The sequence below is a fragment of the Lissotriton vulgaris genome, chromosome 6 (genome assembly GCF_964263255.1).
Source record: "Lissotriton vulgaris chromosome 6, aLisVul1.2, whole genome shotgun sequence".
Lineage (NCBI taxonomy): Eukaryota > Metazoa > Chordata > Amphibia > Caudata > Salamandridae > Lissotriton > Lissotriton vulgaris.
The window spans coordinates 820,405,725-820,428,977 of record NC_141694.1 but is presented as its reverse complement, the minus strand read 5'-3'; the positions used below and the strand labels follow the sequence as shown (position 1 = coordinate 820,428,977).

The window sequence follows — 23,253 nt, the reverse complement described above, 5'->3', positions numbered from 1 at the left end:
CACTTCTGCTTCTTTAGGCTGGAGCGCGGACCAAGTACTGATTGCTTCAGCCTGATTGCTGTCCCGACACTTCAAGCGCTATGATTGAGGTACTACTTTTATTTTTTTACTTGTTCCCTGCCACCCTTGTTAAAGCACTTGACATTTGCAGCTATGTTATCTATGCCACACACACCTCAAAAGAGCATATTTTTCCTTTGAAATAGATGTTTAGTGTGACAACAGATGTTATCTTCTTCTAATTTTTTTCCCTACATTTGCAAGACTAGGGCACAATTGCATTTTTTATGTGACAAGATTTTTTGCCAACTGTCATATTTCCTTTCTTTTTCACGCATGTTGAGATTAACTAATTGGCTCTGAATCACAGGAGTGTTGTGCGAAGACCTAATAAGCATTGGCAAAGCCAACAGATAATGCTTTTAGGGTTATTAGCTTAGCCAGTGCCTTTTTTTTCTTGCAATACAGCATGTGCACTGCTGACTTTGACAACAAATTGTAGCCCTGCTCTATAGCAGAGTGGCTATAAATAATAAAAAAATGGACAATGATACATCCAGAGCTACCAAACATAAAAAAGCGTATTAGCCCTGGCTGCGTCATAGCACTTATTAAAATTAATTTTTGTTACACTGTAAAGAATCCATGCTGGTGTACCATGGCTACAAAACATGCCCAAAGCCAAAAGCTCTTATAGGCAAGACCTACTGGCTTTGCTAATGCGTGTTACTGAATGAGTTAGTATCAGGGAAGAAACTACCACAAAAAGTCTAAACATAGAGGATCCCAGATCCAGTGCAACACTGACTGTCGCCCAAGATGTAGTGCGCAGACCTGATTTTGTGGTGAAGCCATGTCTCCAGTCAGTCTATCCTCACAAAAGGGTTGGATCAGGGCAAAAAAGAAAGCACTTACTTTTTTTTATTTATTAAATCGAGGGAAGCAACAGGGCGTTAGTAGGTGGGAAGGAACACAGGGGGTGAGGGGTTAAAGCAACGTGAAGGTGGGTTTTTAAAGCAAATAGAAGAAGGGAGGTCTCCTTATTGATCCACTTCGGGACAAGGAGAATAGCAATGAAGAACTTAACAAATGATTTCCGGATTGAGATTTCGAGGAGCGGTGAGGGGTGCAGGGAGGCCGATTCAAGATATCCAGGTCAATTGAATGAGAGACTGAAAATACAGCACTGGTAGAAGTTAAAAGAATCCAGTCACGCTGCTTTGAAGGCTCCATATCCCTGTTTCAGGTGATATATTCTAAAAAATACGGTGGCCCCCCTCCGGTCCTATCCTCACTACAGAGTTCCTGAAACTTACAGAAAGGAACCTCGCACATTAATTGTCAGAACAGAGCCCTTATCCCTTGAGGCATCACGAACAAACAACCTCCAATTAAAACGAAAGGCAGAATAAATTATCGTAGATTTTTTTGTCCTGATGAAGGTGATATCGCAATAACACCGAAACGCTGCGTCGACAACTTTGAGCTTTGTAATTTTAATATGTCTTTCATGTGTATTGGCACATTTTTTAAATTTACACAATTTTAAATGTATGGCACCGTACTGATGTTATTTAACATCTATTTAAATGATTTGTAATAAATTGTTAAATTTTTTTTTTTAAAACACACTTTTTTTGTGCATTCATTGTTTTTATTGTATGCTTACAATTGTATATCTTTCTTTGTGGTTGGTATTTTGAGTTATGAGGGGTATATGCAAGAGTGCTTTTCGGGTTTTTAAAGCAGCTATCGGAAGAAACATGGGGGCGAAAGTAAGAAAGGGGCTGTGGGTAGTAGCAACACAGGGACAAAGCAGAAACAACACGGGGCAAGATTGGGGAAGTAACAGGGTGAAATGGGTGAGAGGATCAAATGGGTGAAACAGAGCTGGTGGGGAGAAAGCACATCGGCAAGAAAACAAAGCAGGGTAGTGGGGAAGAAGCACACAGGGGGCAAGCAAGTGGAACGTAGAGCAGCAGAGGGGTTAAAAAGCACATAATGGAACCCACGGGAAAATACTAACGCAATTGTAGAGTACTTAAACAAGAAGAAAAAGTAGCATCTGAAAAAGCGAGCAGTAGAAGGTCATAGTAATGGGTCCTTGCTCCAAGGTGGGAAAAACACAAGAAGAGAAGTAAAATCCACACAGCTAACAAATAAGAAGCAATTGAGAGGGACAATGAAGCCATGGAAAGCAATGGATGGGATTTGAGTCCGCTGCAAGATAACAACATGTCTTGCACCAGACAGTGTATATGCTGTCTTAGGCGAGACCTAAAAAGTTGCAGTGTCTGTGAGCCTGGAACACCCCTATTTGGAGCAAACAGTAATCATTTTGCTACAGTCGTTGCTGTGAAAATTAAAAAGTGTATCCTTAAAACAGAGAGGCATCCAGCCATAATCCTAAATTGTGAACCTGGGTTGATTACTTATCCACAAACAAGTGAATTTCCCTCAAAAACCCTATGCAGAATATTCTGAGCACATGCCTAGTATATGAGAGTTGTAGCCATGAAATTACATTTTTATCCTACCATCCATTTATGAACTTACTAAACCATTGAATGTATTGATATAAAGGCACATTTACAAAAGCTGATTTTTAGGAAGGTTACCAGAAGAAGCCTCAAATGAAAGTGCACAATTTTGAAAATAACCTCTTGAATTCCTTTAAGCAACTCTATTAGGAAGAGTTATCAAGCAAGAGGAACAGAATACGTCCATTCCTGGTTACCTATTTAAAGAAGGTGCATGCTCTCTTGTGAATATTCTCGGTTATCAGATGGCAATCCATTTATTGTCACAAAAATTAGTTTGATATGCCTCTTCCATTGCTTCAATACAATAACTGCTTATTGAGAAGAGCTCTCTTAAATAATGGATCTCAACCCTACTAATATATTTCATTTTCTAGAAAAATTCTAAACCAACTTGGGCAACAAAGTTTGGTGTGAAGGCAGGCTAACATCTTTACATGTAATGGCATCATTTAGATATGGCAGTAATGGACTGGCTGCCATATATTGTAAGTGGTCCTATATGTCCATCTCTCACAAGCCTCACTTCATTTAGAGTGCGGCACACAGGGGATTCCTAGAAAATAGAAAAAAGCCTGAAGCGTAATGGAAAACCCATTGTGGTGGACCCAACACTGGCACAAATGGCATAACCGGTTTCTACTCTTTTTATGGCAGCCACTCTAACAAAGTACCCTGGCACACATTGGATATTGCCTGAACCAAAGGCCTTCTTTTGAGGAGTCTGTCTTCAGAAAAAAGAAAGGTGCTAAAAGATCAGCCATGCTTCCGTAAACCTACCGGCATTGTTACACCCTCCCCAACCAGACCACTAAAGTGGCCCCAACCAATAGACTAAAGCCTCTTTAAAGAAAAAGGGACCCTATTTGAAGATTTTGTGTAGATTTTTGTGCCAGTGTTAATGCAAACTAAAGACCAATATGATTTACACCAGGTAACAACAACCTTATGCTTCTTCTATTCACTGTTAAACTTTAGTTGAATAAGAAGAAGTTGATAATCCCACATTGAAATCTATTGAAATAGAATAAGTATGTTTAAAGGGCTAAATACCTAGTAAAGGTTTTACATATCTCCAGCAGTGGACCATCATGATCTGCTGTACTATTATTCCCACAGTTGGATACTACCCGATTTGCCTCTATTCTCAATTAGTGCCCCCAATAGGCTTTATTCTTAATACATTCATGTTTCAAAGATGTATGCTTATTTGTATAGCATGAACTAAAGGTGTAGAGAATCTCCATAACCTCTTTTACAAGTGAATGTGTTTGGGATCAATTGTAGTAATCAATGTCAAAGTTGTATATTTTGCAGTTGTATTGTTATGCCTGTAAAAGCCAGTGCAACTTTAGTCCCAACAAGTATAGCCTTTCTCTATTATGAATGCCAATGATTAATTCTTAGACTAGGCCATGGCCATTGCACACTCTGAAGAACACTTTGCCCGCCTTAATATCGGCCACATGAATCATCCACACATCACTCAGAATTTCCTGTACCGCCTTATGGAGGCATTAACACCAAGAGGCAGTGGATTAGGGATACCCTATTTGTAAGGCTCAGATATTTTCCAGGCTCCAAGCAGTTGGTCTTTCCCACTTGGAGGGTGATACAACTAGACGTGGAAGTAGTAATAACGAGCAACAGTTACTTTATCTGTGAGGCAAGCAATTCTATGTCAGGACCCGAGGCGAGGATTATGCTTTTCTCTCTTCACTTTAATCAATAACATATAACACTGCAACCATTAAAGCCAGCAAAAACGAATTTTCCCAGAACACTTAGGGAAAGGCCTAACATTGCTCATGTTCGCCCAGCTGTCTCGGCTTACACTCAGCAGAGTGCTGAGTCAGTGTCACTCTGCCCCGTTTTTCCGCAGCTTTGCTGTGTGAAGCCCTGTGGGGTCGGTTGTGGTGCAGTGCACAGTGTAAACTCCCTGTCAGGCCAGTATTGGTTTTTATGATTCAGAAAAGGGGGTGGTGATGAACAGAGTGTCTGAATTAATCAGACCACTCTTACCCAGTCCAAAGATCAGGGCTTGATCCATCACCGTTTTTTAGCTCACTGCACCATCCCAGCTCAGAACTTGGCTATATGCAAGTATTGGTTTTTAGGCCTAAGAGGCCTTAATGGACACCCGCGCAGGACAACCTTTTACCCTCTGGAACTAAAGGTGTTTTTGGTGTCCCTGGGCAAGCGCCCTTTGAATTGTGCGTCCTCCTGGAGCACCCATACCTGCCTGGGTTTCCCTCCGCTTTTCATCTAGTCACGCTTGTGTGCAGTAACTCCCCAACACATTAGTGGGGACTTATTGCCAGCATTAATGGGTCATAAGCTTTATTATCAGTCCATCCCTGCCTGGAATACTATTTACAAGTGTTCCTCATAACAGCATAAAATGGCGCAAGAAAACTAAAAGGAGGAGGACTCCCTGGCCTACCACCAATGGGACAAAGACTTTTATGAGGTAATTGGCACCTCCATCTACAGGACAGTCACTGATGTAATGGCCCCCATGGAAGGAAGGTTGTCAGAGAGGATTGCGCAAGACCGTGCACAGTTTGCCCAGGCCCCAGTTCCCAGTTGCACCCCCAGCAGGACGCATCCAGAGACACCCCAAGGAAGGTTCCCCCCCCCCCCCTGAAGAAGAAGTGTGAGGAAGGGTCAATAAGGACGCCTTTGCACGCCTCAAACAAGCGTTTTTGGCCAAGACCTCCCTGCCTGAGGGTTCTGAGGGCCCATCCGATGCCCCTCCTCCCCCCAGCATCAACAGCTGGCTCAGACATCTAACGCCCCCAGGAGGGAGACTCCCCGGAATAGTCAGACGATGAAGCAAGCTCTACTAAATTGTGGCGCCCATCCTCTACTTCCACCCCAGCTCAGGGGGACGTTTCCAATATACTGGACCCGGATGACATTATTCATCCTTAGGTGGCAGCTCGCCTCACTAAGCCGTTGGAGAACAAGGCCCGCAGCCGTCTGAGAGCGAAGTGCTCCTGGCCCACCCTCGATGGGAAGGTAGCCCTAACACCTGATTTTGATGCGAAGATGGCAACGTTTCTGGCCAAGATTGTTAAAGATCCTAAATAGGGGATTGATAGATCTTGGCGCTCCTGTCAAGATAAGCTCTTGGATGCCATTGACCCGATCACCAAGATCTTAGATATGGCAGAGGAGGCCAAGGTTTTCGGGCTGTCTCATTGATCCTGATGTCCTGGGCATTACGCGCAGTTTGCTTTATGGGGAATGCCAACTGCCCCTAGTCTACAGAGCGTCGCCACTCCTTGCTCATCATGGTCGACCAGAAGCTGGGGGACATGGTCTCCTCTGAGGCAGGTGCGGTGGCACGAGGCAGCTTGTTGGCGAGGCGTTCGTTAAAGAGTTGGGGAAGCTTGTGGTGACCTTCACATCACTAGACAGGGCCCAAATTAATATAAAGCGTTTTTACAGCCGGGTTTTCCACGGGGCTCGTCATGGGAGGAGCTGATTTACCAGCCCCATCTCCTCTTCGTCCTCATCTAGGGGACAAGGCTCCAGGCGTGGGCAATATCAGGCCAATCCGCGCTTTAACAACTTCTACCCCACCAGAGGGCAGCAGTTCCGGGGCCGCGGAGGATACAAAGGAGGCAACAACAATACAAACAGTGAGTGTTTACACTTCTGCCCTGCTGAAGGTGGTAGGATGGCTAGCACACTTCCTCCCATCTTAGGCCGCCATTACCTCAGACGCATGGGTTCTCCAGACAGTGCAGGTGTTCCAAAAAGAATTTTACAGTCCCCCTCCCAAGATGTGCATCCGCGCTCCATCTGTTTTTCCACCCACAACAGAGCTCTGATGGACCATGAGGTGGTAACCCTACTTCGGAAGGGAGCGATCTGTTGTTCAGCGTTACACCCCGAGGCTTTTCATCAGAAACCTGTTCCTGGTCCACAAAGCAGACGGGGCACAGGCCAGTTATAAATCTCAAAGATTTCAACGAGTGGTTGGTATATCGCCACTTCAAGATGGAGGGTATTCACCTCCTCAGAGACGTGTTACTCCAGCTCGATTGGATGGTCCGCCTGGACCTGAAGAATGTGTATCTGGCGGTTCTGATTTTTTCGCCACATCTTTGCTTCCTTCAGTACATGTGGAGCTCCCAGACTTTGCCACTTTCCTGTTCATGTGGGGCTCCCAGACTTTTCTCACCTTGCCCTTCAGTCTCACGTCCACAGCTTGGTGTTTCACCAAGGTGCTTAAACCCGCAGTGGCGTTCCTGTGAGCTCAGGAGATTCAGCGGCACCGACAACATCTCCGCTAAGACCACACCACAGATTCACGACCCCAACCACCTACAATGCATCCTTCTCAACACCCGTTCCATCCACAGGCACGCCATTGACCTATGGAATCTACTAGACACCATTTCCCCGGACATCGCCTTCCTTACGGAAACATGGATGAACGCCTCCTCCGCACCAGACATCACCATTGCCATCCCTGAAGACTATAAGATCACCCGCAAAGACCGTACCAGCCACACAGGAGGAGGAATCGCTATCGTCCATAAGAAATCTATCCACATCTCAACCAGCTCTGACGCCAACCTCGCCAACTCCGAACACCTTCACTTCCAGATCCACATCGACCCCAAAACAACACTCAGAGGCACCCTCCTCTACAGACCACCAGGACCCCGCGCTAAATTCAGTGAAGACATCACGGACTTCATCTCTCCACACGCGCTCCCCTCCATAGACTACATCCTTCTGGGAGACCTCAACTTTCACCTTGAAAAGATAAACGACCACAACACCGCCACCCTCTTGGACAACCTCGCCAACCTCGGACTTAAACAACTAGTCACTTCCCCCACCCACATCGCAGGTCACACACTCGACCCCATCTTCACATCCAGCAACCACGTATCCTTCAGCCACACTACGGACCTCCTCTGGACCGACCACAGCTGCGTTCACTTCACCTACAACAAGCCGAAACCCATCAACCACTCCCAACCTACCCTGCAAAGAAACTGGAACAAAATCACCACGGACCAAATCTCCGCATCGCTCCTTCGAAACTCCCCAGCCCTCTCTTCTAACGCCAACGAAGCCGCCGCCAACCTCACCCTATGGTTATCCAACACCGCCGACACATTAGCACCACTGAAAAAACGTCAAAGCAAACCTGGCAGCAAGAAAGCCTCATGGTTCAACGATGATCTCAAGAAGTCCAAGAAACTCTGCCGCTCCCTTGAAAAGGCCTGGAAAAAAGACCCAACCACCAGCACCAAGGACGCCTTCAAAAACGCCACCCGCACTCACCACCAACTGATCCGAAAAGCCAAGAAAACAGCATTCAAGGATCGACTTGACAACAACGCCCACAACAGCAAGGAACTTTTCAACATCGTCAGGGAATTTTCCAATCCCTCGGCCAACTCCAACGACATCACCCCCTCTCAAACCCTCTGCGACTCCCTAGCCTCTTTTTTCCACAACAAGATTGCAGACATCCACAACAGCTTTGACAACCAACCCGGAAACCAACCCAACCTACCACCCGCTGACCATCCTCCCCCCGTGAACACCCTTAACGCCTGGAACCCAATCTCCACCGAGGACACCATCCGCCTGATGAATTCCATCCACTCAGGATCCCCCACAGACCCATGCCCTCACCACATCTTCAACAAAGCAGACTCCGTCATAGCACCGCACCTCCGAGACGTCATCAACTGCTCCCTCAACTCCGCTACATTCCCAGAAGACTGGAAACACGCTGAACTCACCGCCCTTCTGAAAAAACCAACAGCGGACCCCACCGAACTCAAAAATTACCGCCCCATCTCGCTTCTTCCATTCCCGGCCAAAGTCATCGAGAAAGCCGTCAACAACCAGCTCGCCGCCTTCCTCGAAGCCAACAAATCCCTCGACCCCTCACAATCTGGCTTCCGAGCAAAACACAGCACTGAGACCGCCCTCATCGCAGCAACAGACGACATTCGAACTCTACTGGACAATGGAGACACAGTCGCCCTCATCCTCCTCGACCTCTCTGCAGCATTCGATACAGTCTGCCACAGCACCCTTCTACAACGCCTCAATAACATCGGAATCCAAGGAAAAGCACTTGAATGGATCACCTCGTTCCTCACCGGAAGAACCCAGAGAGTCCGCCTTCCTCCATTCAAGTCCGAGGCCTCTGAAGTCATCTGCGGCGTACCTCAAGGATCCTCACTCAGTCCCACCCTCTTCAACGTATACATGAGCCCCCTCGCGGCCATCGCACGCCAACATAACCTCAACATCATCTCTTACGCGGACGACACTCAACTGATCCTTTCTCTCACCAATGACCCCAGCACCGCCAAAACTAACCTTCACGAAGGAATGAAAGAAGTTGCCGAATGGATGAAACAAAGCCGTCTGAAACTGAACTCAGACAAAACAGAAGTCCTCATCTTAGGTACCTCCCCCTCTGCATGGGACGACTCCTGGTGGCCGGAAGCCCTCGGAAAAGCACCCATCCCGACAGACCACGCACGGAACCTAGGCGTTATCCTGGATTCTTCACTTTCAATGAACAAACAAGTCAGCGCCGTTTCCTCTTCTTGCTTCAACATTCTTCGCATGCTCAGAAAAACATTTCGCTGGATCCCCTCCGAAACAAGGAAAACAGTCACCCACGCTCTGGTCACGAGCCGACTGGACTACGGAAACACCCTCTACGCGGGTACTACCGCAAAACTCCAGAAGAAACTCCAACGAATCCAAAACGCCTCAGCCAGGCTCATATTAGACATCCCACGCAACGAACACATCTCTGGTCACCTTAAAGACCTCCACTGGCTACCCGTCAATAAGAGGATCACTTTCCGACTGCTTACCCACGCACACAAATCACTCTACGACATCGGACCAGATTGCCTCAACTCCCGACTGTCCTTCTACACCCCCTCCCGCCAACTACGTTCTTCCAGCCAAGCCCTCGCCACTGTACCTCGCATCAACAAGACCACCATGGGAGGCAGATCCTTTTCATACCTAGCTGCTAAAACATGGAACTCACTCCCCGCTTACCTTCGCCTCACCCAGAACCACCTAGCGTTCAGAAAACAGCTTAAGACGTGGATATTTGACAAATAATCCCCCTCCCCTTCCTAAGCGCCTTGAAACCCTCTGGGTATGTAGTGCGCTATACAAATCTTATGACTTGACTTGACTTGACCGGTCGTCTATCTGGACGATATCCTCATCATGGCGCAATGCCCCAAGAGACTAATGGCGCATCTCCAGTCAGTAGTAACTCTGTTGCAGGGGCTGTGGTTCGTGATAAACGAGACAAAGTCTTTCCTGATGCCAACACAAAAGGCGGTTTCATGGGTTTTGTCATAGACTCCACCTCTTCTTCTCGGAGTCTTCTCTCCAGGAAGGTTGAGAAAATAAGACACAAGCTCTGCCAGACGCTAGCCAAACGATACACATCGCTCAGACACTTGGTAGACCTCCTCTCCTCTTCGATTCAAGCGATTTTTCCAGGCCTGTTGCACTACTGGGCCTCATCACATCTCAAGGTGTTCCATCTCAAAAAAGGCCTCACCTATTCGCAGGTAGTTCCCCTGACTGACTAGGTCAGGGAGGAGATGGAGTGGTGGCTCTCCCACATGGAGGCTTGGAACAGAAGAGCTATCTTCATTCCCGTCCCGCCCTGGTAATAGAGTCGGACGCCAGCAGGTGAGGGTGAGGCGCACGCTGTGGAGATTTCTCCACAGGCGGAAGTTGGTTACTTCTAAAACAATATTTGCACATAAACTGCCTGGAGCTCCAGCGGGTTCGTTCACGGTCCGCTGCTGGACGAAGGATCGAGTCCAATACTCAGTCCTATTAAAGCTGGACAATGTCTAAGCAGTAAGATACATAAATCACTTGGGGGGCACCAGGTCTCGAACCCTCGCCAATTTGGCAAAAGAGTTTTGAAACATCTGCCTGGACAATCAGGTATTTGTGACAGCAGAGTATCTTCCAGGTCGGGAGAATTAGGTGGCGGACTGGCACTCCCGATACCTGAGGACTCCAGAGTTTGGAAGCTGGACCCTCCGATTTCTTGGCATCTGTCCAACCGGTAGGGTACGATCTCAGTGGATCTCTTTGCTTGCCGCCTCGACCACCAGCTGGAGACTAGACCCCCTGGCAGAGGCAACGGACACGTTTCTCCAGGATTGGAGTCAGGAGAAGGGTTATGCTTTTCCCCCTTCTCCATGATCACCAGGACAGCAGCTAAGGTGCGCAGTCAGGAAGTCCTGATAACACCTGTCTGGAGATTTCAAGTTTGGTTTTCAGTTCTTCTGGAACTTTCTTGGGCTTCCCCAATGAGACTCCCCCACTTTCCTCTAATTGGGCGGAATCCAGACAACGAACCACATTGACTGGTGGCGGAATGTTTGTTACATCTCATTGCGTGGCGTATTACAGGCAAAGATGGTCGCACCCGGGCCTTTTGAGCCACGCTGAATTCCTCTTATCCAGAGAATGGCCAGACAGCACAGCTAAGCATTACTGCTCAGCCTGGTCGAGCTTGGTACGTTGGTGTCTGCGAAGGTAAGTGGATCCTGTGGGAGCTGATGTAATCCATATTCTCAATTTTCTTTCGAGCTTGCCGGAGGAAGTGATGGCATATCAGTCAATCAATGCCATCCGCTCTGCTGTGGCGTCAGGCCACGCCCCTATAGATGGAGCACCGGTCGGCGAACATCCGTTTGTTTGTAGGCTGCTTAGGGGGATTCGGTTATCCCTTCCCCCAGAACACCACTATGCGGCACTCTTGGATGTTAATTTGGTTTTCAACCTCTTTTTGACATGGCAACAGAATCGATTCTTGTTCCGGAAGGAGATTTCTGCAAAATTAGCAATGATGTTGTGCCTTATTTCATGCTGAAGGGTCTCTGATGGGTGGGCTTTGGACACAGCGGCCAGGGTTTTTTCCCCTGACGGGGAAATTTTTACCCTGAGTAGGGGTACCAAGTCAAACACTCACACAATTTCATATCCTGCCTTCATGGACTCTCCCAAGTTATGTGTGGTGAAATGTCTTTAAGCATACGAGGCGATGACAGAGGAAGTCCGTCCCCGGCTGAAAGTAAGCTCCTTATTGCTCTCAGGAAACCGTATGGCTGTTTATTCTCCCACAATAGCCGGCTGGGTTAGATGGGTGATGCAAGAGGCAGGTATTGATTAACAGTTTTTTGTAAGCACATTAAACTAGAGGGGCAATGGACTCTAAGGCTTTTAGCCTTGGAGCACGCCTGGAGGATCTTCTACGTGCAGCCAAATGGTTGTTGGAATCGACATTTAAGAGATTTTACTTCAAACCTGTAGTGAACGTGTCTCAGGTGGTGGTGAGTAAGCTTTGAAATAGCATAATCCTCGCCTCCAGTCCTGATCGAGAATGAAAATTTACCTAGCTTCAGTGAAGGTGAGTTTCAATTCTATTAAGGGCACAGAGGCGAGGATTATCCCACCTGCCACTTGAATCAGTTGCAAGCCCGCCCGCACTGGTGTAAGTAGTCTGTTTTACATTCTATATGCATGGTGATGATATGACATTATTTGATCTGTCTTATTTGGTCAAACGGTTAGCCTACTATGATTGTCTGAGTATATTTGTTGGTCAGACATTGGATGGTTTGGTTTTTACGCAATGTGTCTTTTCAGGGGCAAAACGAGACGAATAAAGAAACCGGTGGGCGTGATTCGTGCGAAGAAAGAGGCTGAACAGACAATGACAGAGGACTTTGTGGAGCATGATCAAGGAAACTGTAAAAGGGCTATGGATTTGTTCTCTGGTGTCGTTTTTTCCATAAGTGTTCTGTGAAAAGTTGTTTTTTTGGCTTTAATGGTTGCTGTGTTATATATGGTATTGATTAAAGCAAAGAAAGAAAAGCATAATCCTCGCCTCCATGTTCATAATGTCCATAATAGAATTGAAACTCACATTCACTTAAGCTAGGCAAATTTTTATTCACCCAGAGTTAACAACGCCTTCAAATGCCTTTAAAGCCTTCTTGGGCACAGAACTTAGCTTGGAGGAAAGCACTGACTTCTATAGATACACTGACAAACCTTCTTTCTGAATCATGCCTCAAGCACAATTGGAACTTTTCGTCCATGAAAAGGCATTGACTCGAACATGAAGCCTAGTTAAGTGCTTTTCTTCGAGACAGGTAAAGGAACAGCTTCAATATCACCACAGGATACTCCAGAAACTACTGGACTATCTGAGATACAAATGGAAACCATGAATCTGGAGTAGGTTCTACAGAAGGCAGCGTATCCAGCATCCCATAAAGATCTAGAGAAACTGCACAAGAAGGGTGGTATCTTCCAAGTGACCTAATCTGAGCAGAGCACAAACACCAGAGACCCCTGTAATTTCACCCACAGCTGTGGCAGATCCTTCTCCAAGGGGTATGCAAAATGATCAGAATAAAATGGAAACAGAAGGACCAAGAGACACTGTCTCAGCAGACCTGAAACGGGATGATGATAAACCTTTCTGGCTCCAGCCCTGCATCTCAGGGATTGATTCATCCAGTAGGAAGTTAGTGTCAACAGAATAATTAGGCATACAATTAAAAGAATTACATCTCAAAATCCTTTCAGTGGCAGACGAAAAAAACTGCGACTGCAATCTCAAAAGACTGCTCTAGGAAAAGGCTGATCCTTCTCTGGCACAGATTTAATACCTGGTGAGGACTTTGCAGTCCGAAATTAAGGACGTACACAAAGTGAGTCCAAACAATCATTGCAATCACACAAGAATAAAATGTGGTTGATGTTCTTGAGACTTCCAGAGTTGACTGATTGAGTGTCAATATAAGGATAGATGAGATACTGAAGCCCTAACGATTAGTTAAATCTTTCGCCAAATAGATCATATTATCTACTAAATTGTGTTGACAGAAACAAAGTGATTGAAGAGGACTGTAAATGCTGCTGCAAGTTATGACAGTCTGAAGCAGAAACCTCAGACTTCACTGTGCCCTTATTTTCAATACTCGTAACAAAAACATGTTTACCTGCTGTGAGAACCACCAGCACTATGTACAAAAGGCCATGTCAGAGGAACAGCAAGAAATGCCATTTGTAGGAGAACCAAGCTAGGCCAGTGCTGAAGCCTTACACAGTGGAACCACATCCTGTGTCTGAAAAATGCATATGCAATGGGATTAAAACCACACCACTTTGTTCCAGGTTCGACTTGGCTACAGAAAGCAGTGCTCCACAGAGCACTTGAGAACCTTGTTACCTGCTGAGAGAGAGGAAAGTCGAATCCCTGGCCCTGGAGAAGGAGTGAGTGATCAAGAGAAGCCCAGCGTGTTCGCGGCATGAGGAACACCCTAGAGAAAGCAGACCACTACAGAGAGGAGCGACTTGCACTGTGTGTGGGGTCACCAGTCTATTTGAGCAGTTTGCATGTAAAATACACCAAGCGTTTTAAAAAGCAAGCATCACTGACAATGTGCTGTGAGACTGAGAACCTGAGTGATGTGAGCCTGAGAGTCAGGAAGAGGAACTGTGCAACAGCTGAAGAAGCCAACCCGATTGGCCTGGAGGCTGCAACAACCAAAGACACACCATCTCAAAGAATACGCCTGAAGTTCATAACTGCAGTCCCCAAGTACCTGTATCCACCTGGAAAGCGAGGTGGCCACTGCTAAAAAAATAGAGTGCCACTTTGCAGGCCTGTTGTGCTTACTCTGTCCAGCAGTCCCTGTATCAAGACAAGATCACCATCAAGGTACCAACAGTAGTGAAACTGCTACAGCAAGAGAAGATACACGAAACACACCTTCCACACAATTAGAAGACCAACCAGCAGGTAAAAGTGGGACTTCATCTACAACCAAAATGAGGGACTTGAAAACGAAGAAGAGTTTGCCACATGGGCTTCAGACTTTGTGCCAGAGTGAAAACAAAAGGATGAAAGACAATAAACACAGCAGATCATTTGATCAGTAGGATTACTGAAAAGATCTGCATCTGTGTCCAATTAATGATTTGGTCTAAAATGCAGTGGTAATCTGAACAGAAAGAGGATCCCAGAAGGGATGTTTAGCACCTTACTGAAAATCTTAACTGAGAATATAGCCCTGGAACTAAAAGTGCTAATGAACTAAAATATAAGCACTGGGTTGAAGAATGGATTATTGTGCCTACTGGTTGACTCTTGACTTCTGAGCTCTTCTGTGCCCCACACTCTAGCCTTTAACTGCTGCACTCGCTACCCGTATGAGTTAGATGCAGAAATAGTTGTACTGGCTGAGATTGCAAAGCCATAGTAGGACAGGCCACAGAACGCCAGTAGCAAATGACAATGGTGGTGGGGCAGTACCCATGTCTGGCCTGTGCCAAACGGTGGTCTAACACTGGTACTTGGGTTGTACAGAATGCCTGTATTTCTGCATATACAGCTTCAACTTAGTTCCCATGCGTTCACCCAAGATACAAAGGATGGTGTAGCACACCAATCTCAGGAGTCTGAACTTTATAGTCTTGTTTTAAACTTCCAGAAGTATGGGCATCAAAATTTTCCGCAAGGCTTTAAGGATGTACTAACAAAGACGGAAAGTCTTCTACCAGACAAATCCATGCATTGAAAGTTAAGTGGATATCCCTACCTAATGTACGAGAAAGAGGGCTGTCTCTCTCTATCCTTCGTACCAAAAAGAAAACAAGTTACTTACCTGTAACTTTGGTTCCCCAGTATTGGCACTTTCATAGATTCCTATGCTTTGTATCATTCCCCGTCGTCGGAATGGGAGCCTCGGTAAAAATAAAATACCATAGCAGTAAGTACAAAAGAGAAACCTAGGCCTAGGCCTCATCTCATTTTGTAGCCTATCCACCTCTTTTTGTAAAAGAGACCAAAAAAGTTGCAACAACCAATCAGAATAGCCTCACCCCATAGTACCCTCCTGAGAGAGCCTCAGATTTTCGTAGCCGTTGTGTAACAGTAACCACTTTTGCTGAAGGCTGAGCTTTCCCAGGGGAGAAGGGTAGGTGCATGGGAATCTATGAACGTACCAATACTGGGGAACCAAAGTTACAGGTAAGTAACTTGTTTTCTTGCCCCAGTATTGGACTTTCATAGATTCCCATGCTTTGTATCAGAGTAGCTAGCAGTAAACAACAAATGCACATGTTGTCCTATGCATACCAGCATAAAACAGTACAAGTATTCTCATAGATAGTCAAAACTCTTTGCAACAATAGATAGGCAATATTATCAAATACAAAATGTGCAATAAAGGAAGGAGGGATAGAAGGGAAAGCTCACCGCTCACTGGAATAAATTCCTCAGGACCGCTTGTCCGACTACTGTGTCACTCTTCGTGGAAGAATCCAAACAGTAGTGTTTCGTTAATGAATGGGCACTGCTCCACGTCGCTGCCCTACAAATGTCCTTGATAGGGACACCAGAGACAGAGCCGTAGATGACGACACTGATCTCGTAGAATGAGCTTTGATCCGTCCTTTCAGCAGCTTCCCTGCCTCTTGATGACAGAAAAGAATTGTGCTGGCAATCCAACGTGATATCCCCTGCTTTGACAGGCGCAAACCTTTTCTTGGGGCGCCAAAAGTGACAAAAAGCTGCGATGTCTTCCTGAATTTTTTTGCACGTTGAAGATAGAACTTTAAGCATCTTTGGACATCCAAAGTGTGGAGAGATCTCTCCGCCAGAGATGAAGGTCGAGGAAAGTAAGACTTTAGCACTATAGGCTTGTTTAGATGAAAATCCGAAGGGACTTATGGGATACATTTTGGGTTTGTCCGTAAAATCAAAGTTTCCTTTTTGAACTGTAAGAAAGGTTCAACAATCGTGAGAGCTTGAAGTTCCCCAACCCTTCTAGCTGAGGTTATCGCCAGAAGAAAAGCAATTTTCTATGACACAAACTTCATGTCAGCTTTATGGATTGGTTCAAATGGAGCCCTCATGAGGTGGGCTAGGACCAGGTTGAGTTGCCAAATCGGAGGAGGAGCTCCCACCGGAGGAAAAGCTCTGAATAGACCTTTCAGGAATTGCTTGATCACTCTCGCTGACCAAAGAGAAGGACCAGAGGTTGTTCGTCTCAACCTCGAGATCGCTGCCAGATGCACTTTAATGGAAGAGTGTTGAATACCTGACTTGGCCAAAGACAATATGCACGGTAAGATCATATGAGGAGCCGAAGTAAAAGGGTGAAGATTTTCCTTTTGGCACCATGTACAAAAAGCGCTTCCATTTTGCTCGATAAGTCCGGTTTGTACTAGGAGCCTGAGCTTGGGCTAAAATGTCCTTGCAATCTTGAGGAATATCTAAAGCACTGAACTCCCGGTGTTCAGGAGCCAAGCTGTCAATTGCAGAGAGCTCGGGTCCGGATGCATCACTTGGCCCTGGGACATCGTCAGGAGGGTAGGAATGGGACGTAGGAGAACCTGCTGACCTTGAAACAGAAGGAGGAGCTCTGTGAACCAAAATTGGCGGGGCCAAGCTGGGGCTATTAAAATCACGGTGCAGGGTTCTGTCTTGAGTTTCCTCAGTATCCTTGGTATCAAAGGAATCGGTGGAAAGGCGTAAAGAAATGCGCCTGACCAGGCTATCAAAAGGGCATTCCCCAATGACCCTCGATGGAGATACCTGCTTGCGTAGAGTTGGCATTTCTTGTTCTCTGGGTTCGCGAACAGGTCTATAAGAGGAGTGCCCCAACGAGAGAATATCTTTTCGAGAGTTCTCTGATCCAATTCCCATTCGTTGGAGACCGACCTTAGGCGGCTCAATGAATCAGCTTCCACATTGAGGGAACCTGGAAGATGTTCTGCTGAGAGAGAAATCTGGTGACTGATAGCCCATTCCCAGATTTCCTGCGCCTCCCTTGAAAGAAGTTTGGATTTTGTTCCGCCCTGCTTGTTCACATAGTGCATGGACCTTGTGTTGTCTGTACGCACCAGGACTGTAGAACCCCGAATCTTTGGAAGGAAAGCTTGTAGAGCCAAACGAATTGCTCGCAGCTGCAGTAGGTTGATGTGAAATATGCAAAGCTCTGGAGACCAGTGATCGCTCACTTGAAGATCCTGTAATGTCGCTCCCCAGCCTTCCAGAGAGGCGTCTGTGGTAAGAACTAACGGAGAGGGAGGAACCGTGAAGGAGAGACCTTCCTCGATATTGCTTGCTATAGTCCACCACCTGACTGCTTTCTTCATGATAGGAGTAATCTTTATCCTGTCTTCAAAGGACCCCTCTGCTTGACACCATTGCATGTCCAGTTGCTCCTGCAGAGGACGCATGTGAAGCCTGCAGTGCGGAATCAATGCAATGCAAGATGACATCGACCCTAGAAGGGACTTGTACTGACGGACTGAAATAATTCGTTTCCTTTGAAATCGGTTGGCAGAAAGTATCAGTTTGTTCTTTCTCTCTGAAGGGAAAGCTTTGCAATGAGTAGTATCCAGAATGACACCCAGAAATCTTGCCGACTTGGACGGACGAAGGACAGACTTGCTTCTGTTTAGACCTAGACCCAGATGATTGAAAAGTTTAATACAATCCTCGACTGCTTTTGAAGCTGTTTGAGAGGATGGAGCTTTTATCAGCCAGTCGTCCAGGTAGGGAAACACCTGCAGAGACTGTCTTCTGAGAAAAGCTGTCACTGGTGCCAATACCTTTGTAAATATCCGCAGTGCAGATCTTAGTCCGAAAGGTAGGACTCTGAACTGAAAATGGCTCTTGGCTACTGTGAAGCGAAGATACCTCCTGTAGGCTGGATGAACAGGAACTCAAGGTCCAGAGTTGCCATATAATCGCCAGGATTTAGGAGACGCAATATATCCTGGAGAGAAACCAGCCGAAAAGACAGTTTTATGAGGTAGGTGTTGAGCTCTCTCAGGTCTAGAATTGGGCGGCACTTTTCTTCTATCTTGCGGACCAGGAAAAACTTGGAATAGAATCCTTTCCCGTGTTGGGTCTGAGGAACGGATTCTATTGCTCCTTTGATGAGCAGTTGTTGAACTTCGAAATGTAGAAGATTTAGATGTTTTGTCTCTGTGGCGCGAGGAGCTCTTATTGGTGGCAATTTCTGAAACTCCAGTGTGTGGCCGAATTGAATGATACTGAGGACCCACCGATCTGATGTAATAATTTTCCAGTTGTGGAGATAATCTGATATCCTGCCCCCCACTGAGGTTACTAGAGGGGAAGGAACAGTAGACCGAGCCATGAAGCCGCTATTGTCTTTTAGAAGTATCTCTTCCCTGACGTCCCTGTCGCCCTCTTGATGGTTGGCAAGAGAAAGACGCCGATTGACCTTGGCGCTGTGAGTATTGGGGCTTGTATGACAGAGGACTGTGAGTACGAAGAGAAGCGTTGTTGATTGCCACCTCTGTACGATGAAAAACCTCTCCCTTTCGCACACCTGAAAGGAACTGTTCGGTAATGCAATGTCCCCAAGGACCTTGCCGTGTCCGTGCCCTTCTTGATGTCCTGAAGGGCATCATCTATATGCTTTCCAAAACGCATTTCTCCGTCATAAGGTAAGTCCAAGATCTTATTTTGAACCTCTTGGCGAAACCAGGTTGCCCGAAGCCAGCCTTCATGCCTTAAAACTGCTGAACCCGCTAGAGCTCAGAAAGCGGTAGTTGCTATGTCCAAAGCACAATTTATGACCTCTGAAGATGAACGACCTCCTTCCACCAGTATCTTTCTGGCCTCTTCTCTTGCACTATCCGGAAGTTGGTCAACAAACGGGGATACATCGCACCACATCTGGCGATCATATCCACCCAAGATAGCAAGAGCATTAGCAGCTCGAACCAGAAGGCTAGACATAGAGGAGAACCTTTTCCCCACATTGTCCAGGCGTCCCCCTTTTTTGTCTGGTGGTGTTGTAAGGGGCGCTGATGGATTTTTGGACTTACTTTGCACTGCCTGGGAAATAACTGAGTCCGGCTTCGGTTGACCAGTCAGGCAAGCGAGACTGCTTTCTGGCGCTTTATATTTCTTCTCCAGCCGAGGAAGAACAGGGATGACTGTAGCTGGATTCTGCATCACCTTAGTACCTTCCAACCACACATGTTCAATTATTGGTATTGAACGGATAGATTTTCTATAAGGTTCCTTGAAATCGTAAAGGAAACAGTCTGACTGCACCGTTGTAATAGGCAGGCCAAACCTCCTGGACGCCCTCTCCATAAGATTATGGAAACCTCCAATGTCTGCTGGAGGGGAGGTAGCAGTATCCGGCACTGGTGAAGCTGGATCTTGAATAACATCCTCGTCCCAATATTTATCCAGGTCATGGGACGGATCCACTTGAGGATCTTCATCAGATGAGTCATTATCATCCTGGATAGTCACAACCTCCTGATTGCTTTCTCTTGGTTCTGGATCTGAAACTCGAGAAATCTGAGGTGTCACTGCAACTGGAAAAGTAGAAGAAATAGATGGTGGAGGAGGCTGCTCTTGCTTGTCCGAAGCTTGTGACGGAAACCTTTACCAGTAGTCTTGTAGCATCATCTGCAAGTCCGTTATAAGAGAGGACGGCATTGCCACCATATCCTGACGAGATTGTTGTGGAGGCCTCTCTTGCTGAACAAAATGGCTTTCTTCCGTATAGTATTCATCAGAGTCTGAATCCTGATATTTCACTTGGAGTTCGGAGGGGCTGTAAGCATCCCCATTAGGACCATCCTCATCATCATCAGATTCCTCCTCAAGAAGCAAAGTTGGAGGTAAGGGTGTTACACTGCGAGGGGATGTCATCTCTGGAGTGATTTGCTGCCTCTTTATAGAGATGCGGACCCTTTGAATCGTCGTCAAGGACGGACTCGTCGTCGACGGAAATGTCGTCGAAATCGTCGTCGACGAGCTCGTCATCAGAATCATCATAGCTGTCGTCAACGACGTAGTCGTCCTCGTCGCTGCCGTCGACGCTATCTTCGATGTCATTATCGTCGACGTCGAAGATGTAAACACCATCGTCGACGAGCAGGGAACAGGTACCTTAAACGTCGATGAAGATATCAATGCAGCCGCTGTCGACGAAGCTGCCCTCGACGGAGCTGTAACTGAACCCAAGTCCTTTTTAGGTCGAAGGCCTAAAAGGCTGCGCTTGCGCAGTCTTAGGCCGGAGATTTAATGAGTCTGAGTAGCGGGGAATGTCCCGCCTCCGTGCCCCCTCTCTCCTTCATTGGCTGGCTTCCTAAACGGAGGCCAGCCATTGGAGGAGAGATGCGTCACTCCAAACAAGCTCCGTCCTTTTCGGATTTGGGGGCGTAATTTTTGATGTTCTTTAGACAGTGACGTTGTCCGTCACTCAGAACATCAAAACCACGCCCCCAAATCAGAAAAAATCTCGGAGCTTGTGTCCGCCATTTTCGATCCTTCGCAGTGAAGGTAAGATCGTGGCTGTTTCCCTCCGTGCCTTCTTCCCCCTGTCTGGTCTGTTTCCCGCCCCCCTCCCGCTCTCCGTGTATTTTCGCTGTCCGTGTGTGTGTTTCCCGCCCCCTGTTTGTTTCCCGCCCCCTCCCGCTCTCCGTGTATTTTTGCTGTCCGTGTGTGTGTGTTTCCCGCCCCCTCCCGCTCGTGTGTGCATTTCAGAGCGTCTGTTACCCCCCCCCCCTCCCGCTCGCCGTGTATTGTCGCTGTCCGTGTGTGTGTTTCCCGCCCCCTGTTTGTTTCCCGCCCCCTCCCGCTCTCCGTGTATTTTTGCTGTCCGTGTGTGTGTTTCCCGCCCCCTCCCGCTCGTGTGTGCATTTCAGAGCGAGATTACAAAGCTGCTGCGTTTCTACCGTAAGAGTCAATATAGCAATCCATACCCCCACCTCCGAAACCTCCTTCGGCTCTCCATGTCACTGCAGCCAATCGCAGCGAGAGGCACATTCGAAAAATCCCTCAAGGTCTTACATCCGTAACCTCTGCCATTCGCAGCGCCATTGGATAATAGTAGCGTCCACAGGAGGAAATAGCAGCCGTTGGTGCCTTCCACTTGAAGCGCCCGGAACTACGGTGTGATTACACAGCAGCACAGCTTTCGCAGGCTAAGAAGCCATGAAGGTGCAGCGGCTCCGTTCTCCGTATCACTGAAGCATGTTGGGTGCACCATGCAACACTAGACGTAAAAGCTAGGGACATTCAGTTTCGGAAAAGAAAAAAACCCCAGAGACTTTTGGTAAGTTGTATTTTATATACCTGTCGTGCTGAATTGGAAGTTGTATCTTCAGGTTCCACCTCCGTGTATGTACCCACCTGACTAGATGTGCCCGGGCTTCCACAGGCGTGACCAACAGCGCAGAGATTCCCCGAAATGAAAATCTGGGACAGACCATAATCCTAGAGGTAGGACTAGACATAAGCAGTGATCGCAGTCCACAGAAGTCCACTCGTTAACAGAAACGGGTGAAGGAGACTAATGTTCTAACATGGGAGCTTGTGTGGTAAATAAAGTCTCCCCTGGAGTGGGATTGTTTCCATGGCATAGAGCACCCGGGAGCTGCACTGCAGAACCCCGAATAGAGGCGCCTTTAAAATGTAGGGTCGAACCATTCTGAACGTGTGTTGCGGTGAACCCGGTGGAATTGAGAGCTGAACCCACACTCCAAATACTCGAGTATCACTCTTAATGTGTGAGACTTGAGGTCTGCGTTTCTCTGGTGTACCCCAGCACCCGTCACACTGTTTTTAAAGAGCCATGCCGCCACCATCTGCGAGAGGGATCGATGCAGAAGCCTTATATATATACTATACTATAGTGAATACTGTTTCAAAACTCTGTGGAAATAAAACAGGACACATATATAATTAGCGGGATTTCCCGGTTCTGACGTCTATGATTCGGACTCCTAAATGACCGTTTACCGAACATTACGTTTGTAAAGGGAAACTATTCGGATTTAGACTCATTTGCACCTCTTGTGCCGAGTTGTTACTATTTTTTTCTGTTTCACGCCATAATTTAGGTGTGCAGAAAACTAACCCTGAGTTTCCAGTTCTGCAAACATTTACATTTTCAAAGTCACTATTTCATCCGACTTGCTCGCTCGCTCTTGTGGCCTTTAAAGAAAGGCACCTGCTGGACACCGGAAAAAAACCTCGCTTTTTAATCATTCGTCAATACACCCATATTTCTTGAGCAGCATGACGTATTTATTGTGCTTTACTACACAGCCAAACTCCGCTACAACCTTATTGCTGCGCCCAGGGTCGGCTAAAAATAAAGCAAACCAGCCCCGCACTGCCGAACGCTGTGACTAGAAATTCACACTGGCGGAATTGTTGGCTTATTTCAGCCCCTATCTTGTTGCCTCTAACTTAGCCAGCAGCCTACGAGGACCCCCTGAACCCCCCCTATTTGAGTTAGCCTCCGTAACCCAGGGAACCTGGAGCTTGAGCGTTTTTAATTCGATTCAGAGATATTCGTCTGCCTTGTCGTATTTTCATTTAATCCTACTTGACATTTGTGCTACTTCTTCGAGGTATTTGTGGCTGTTTTTGTGACGTAACGCTGTTAAAGTTTCGCCGCTTTTGGGAAAAGGAATAGTTCAGTCAGTTTAATTGTGTTTTTAAAACTGACAACGCAACATTTTCTCGTACTCTAGAGGGGTAACTTGACTGTCTACTACACCTTCTGATTCAGTCATTAATTAACTCCAAATGTGCCTGTGGAGTGGATACAAATAGTTCAAGGTAATTTAG

General features: G+C 46.8%; 1 protein-coding gene across 3 annotated transcripts in view; it reads right to left on the bottom strand.

The window, feature by feature from the left end:
- Positions 1-23,253, bottom strand: part of CEP170 (centrosomal protein 170) — a 598,101-nt gene that overhangs the window by 124,009 nt on the left and 450,839 nt on the right. The window lies entirely within an intron of this gene.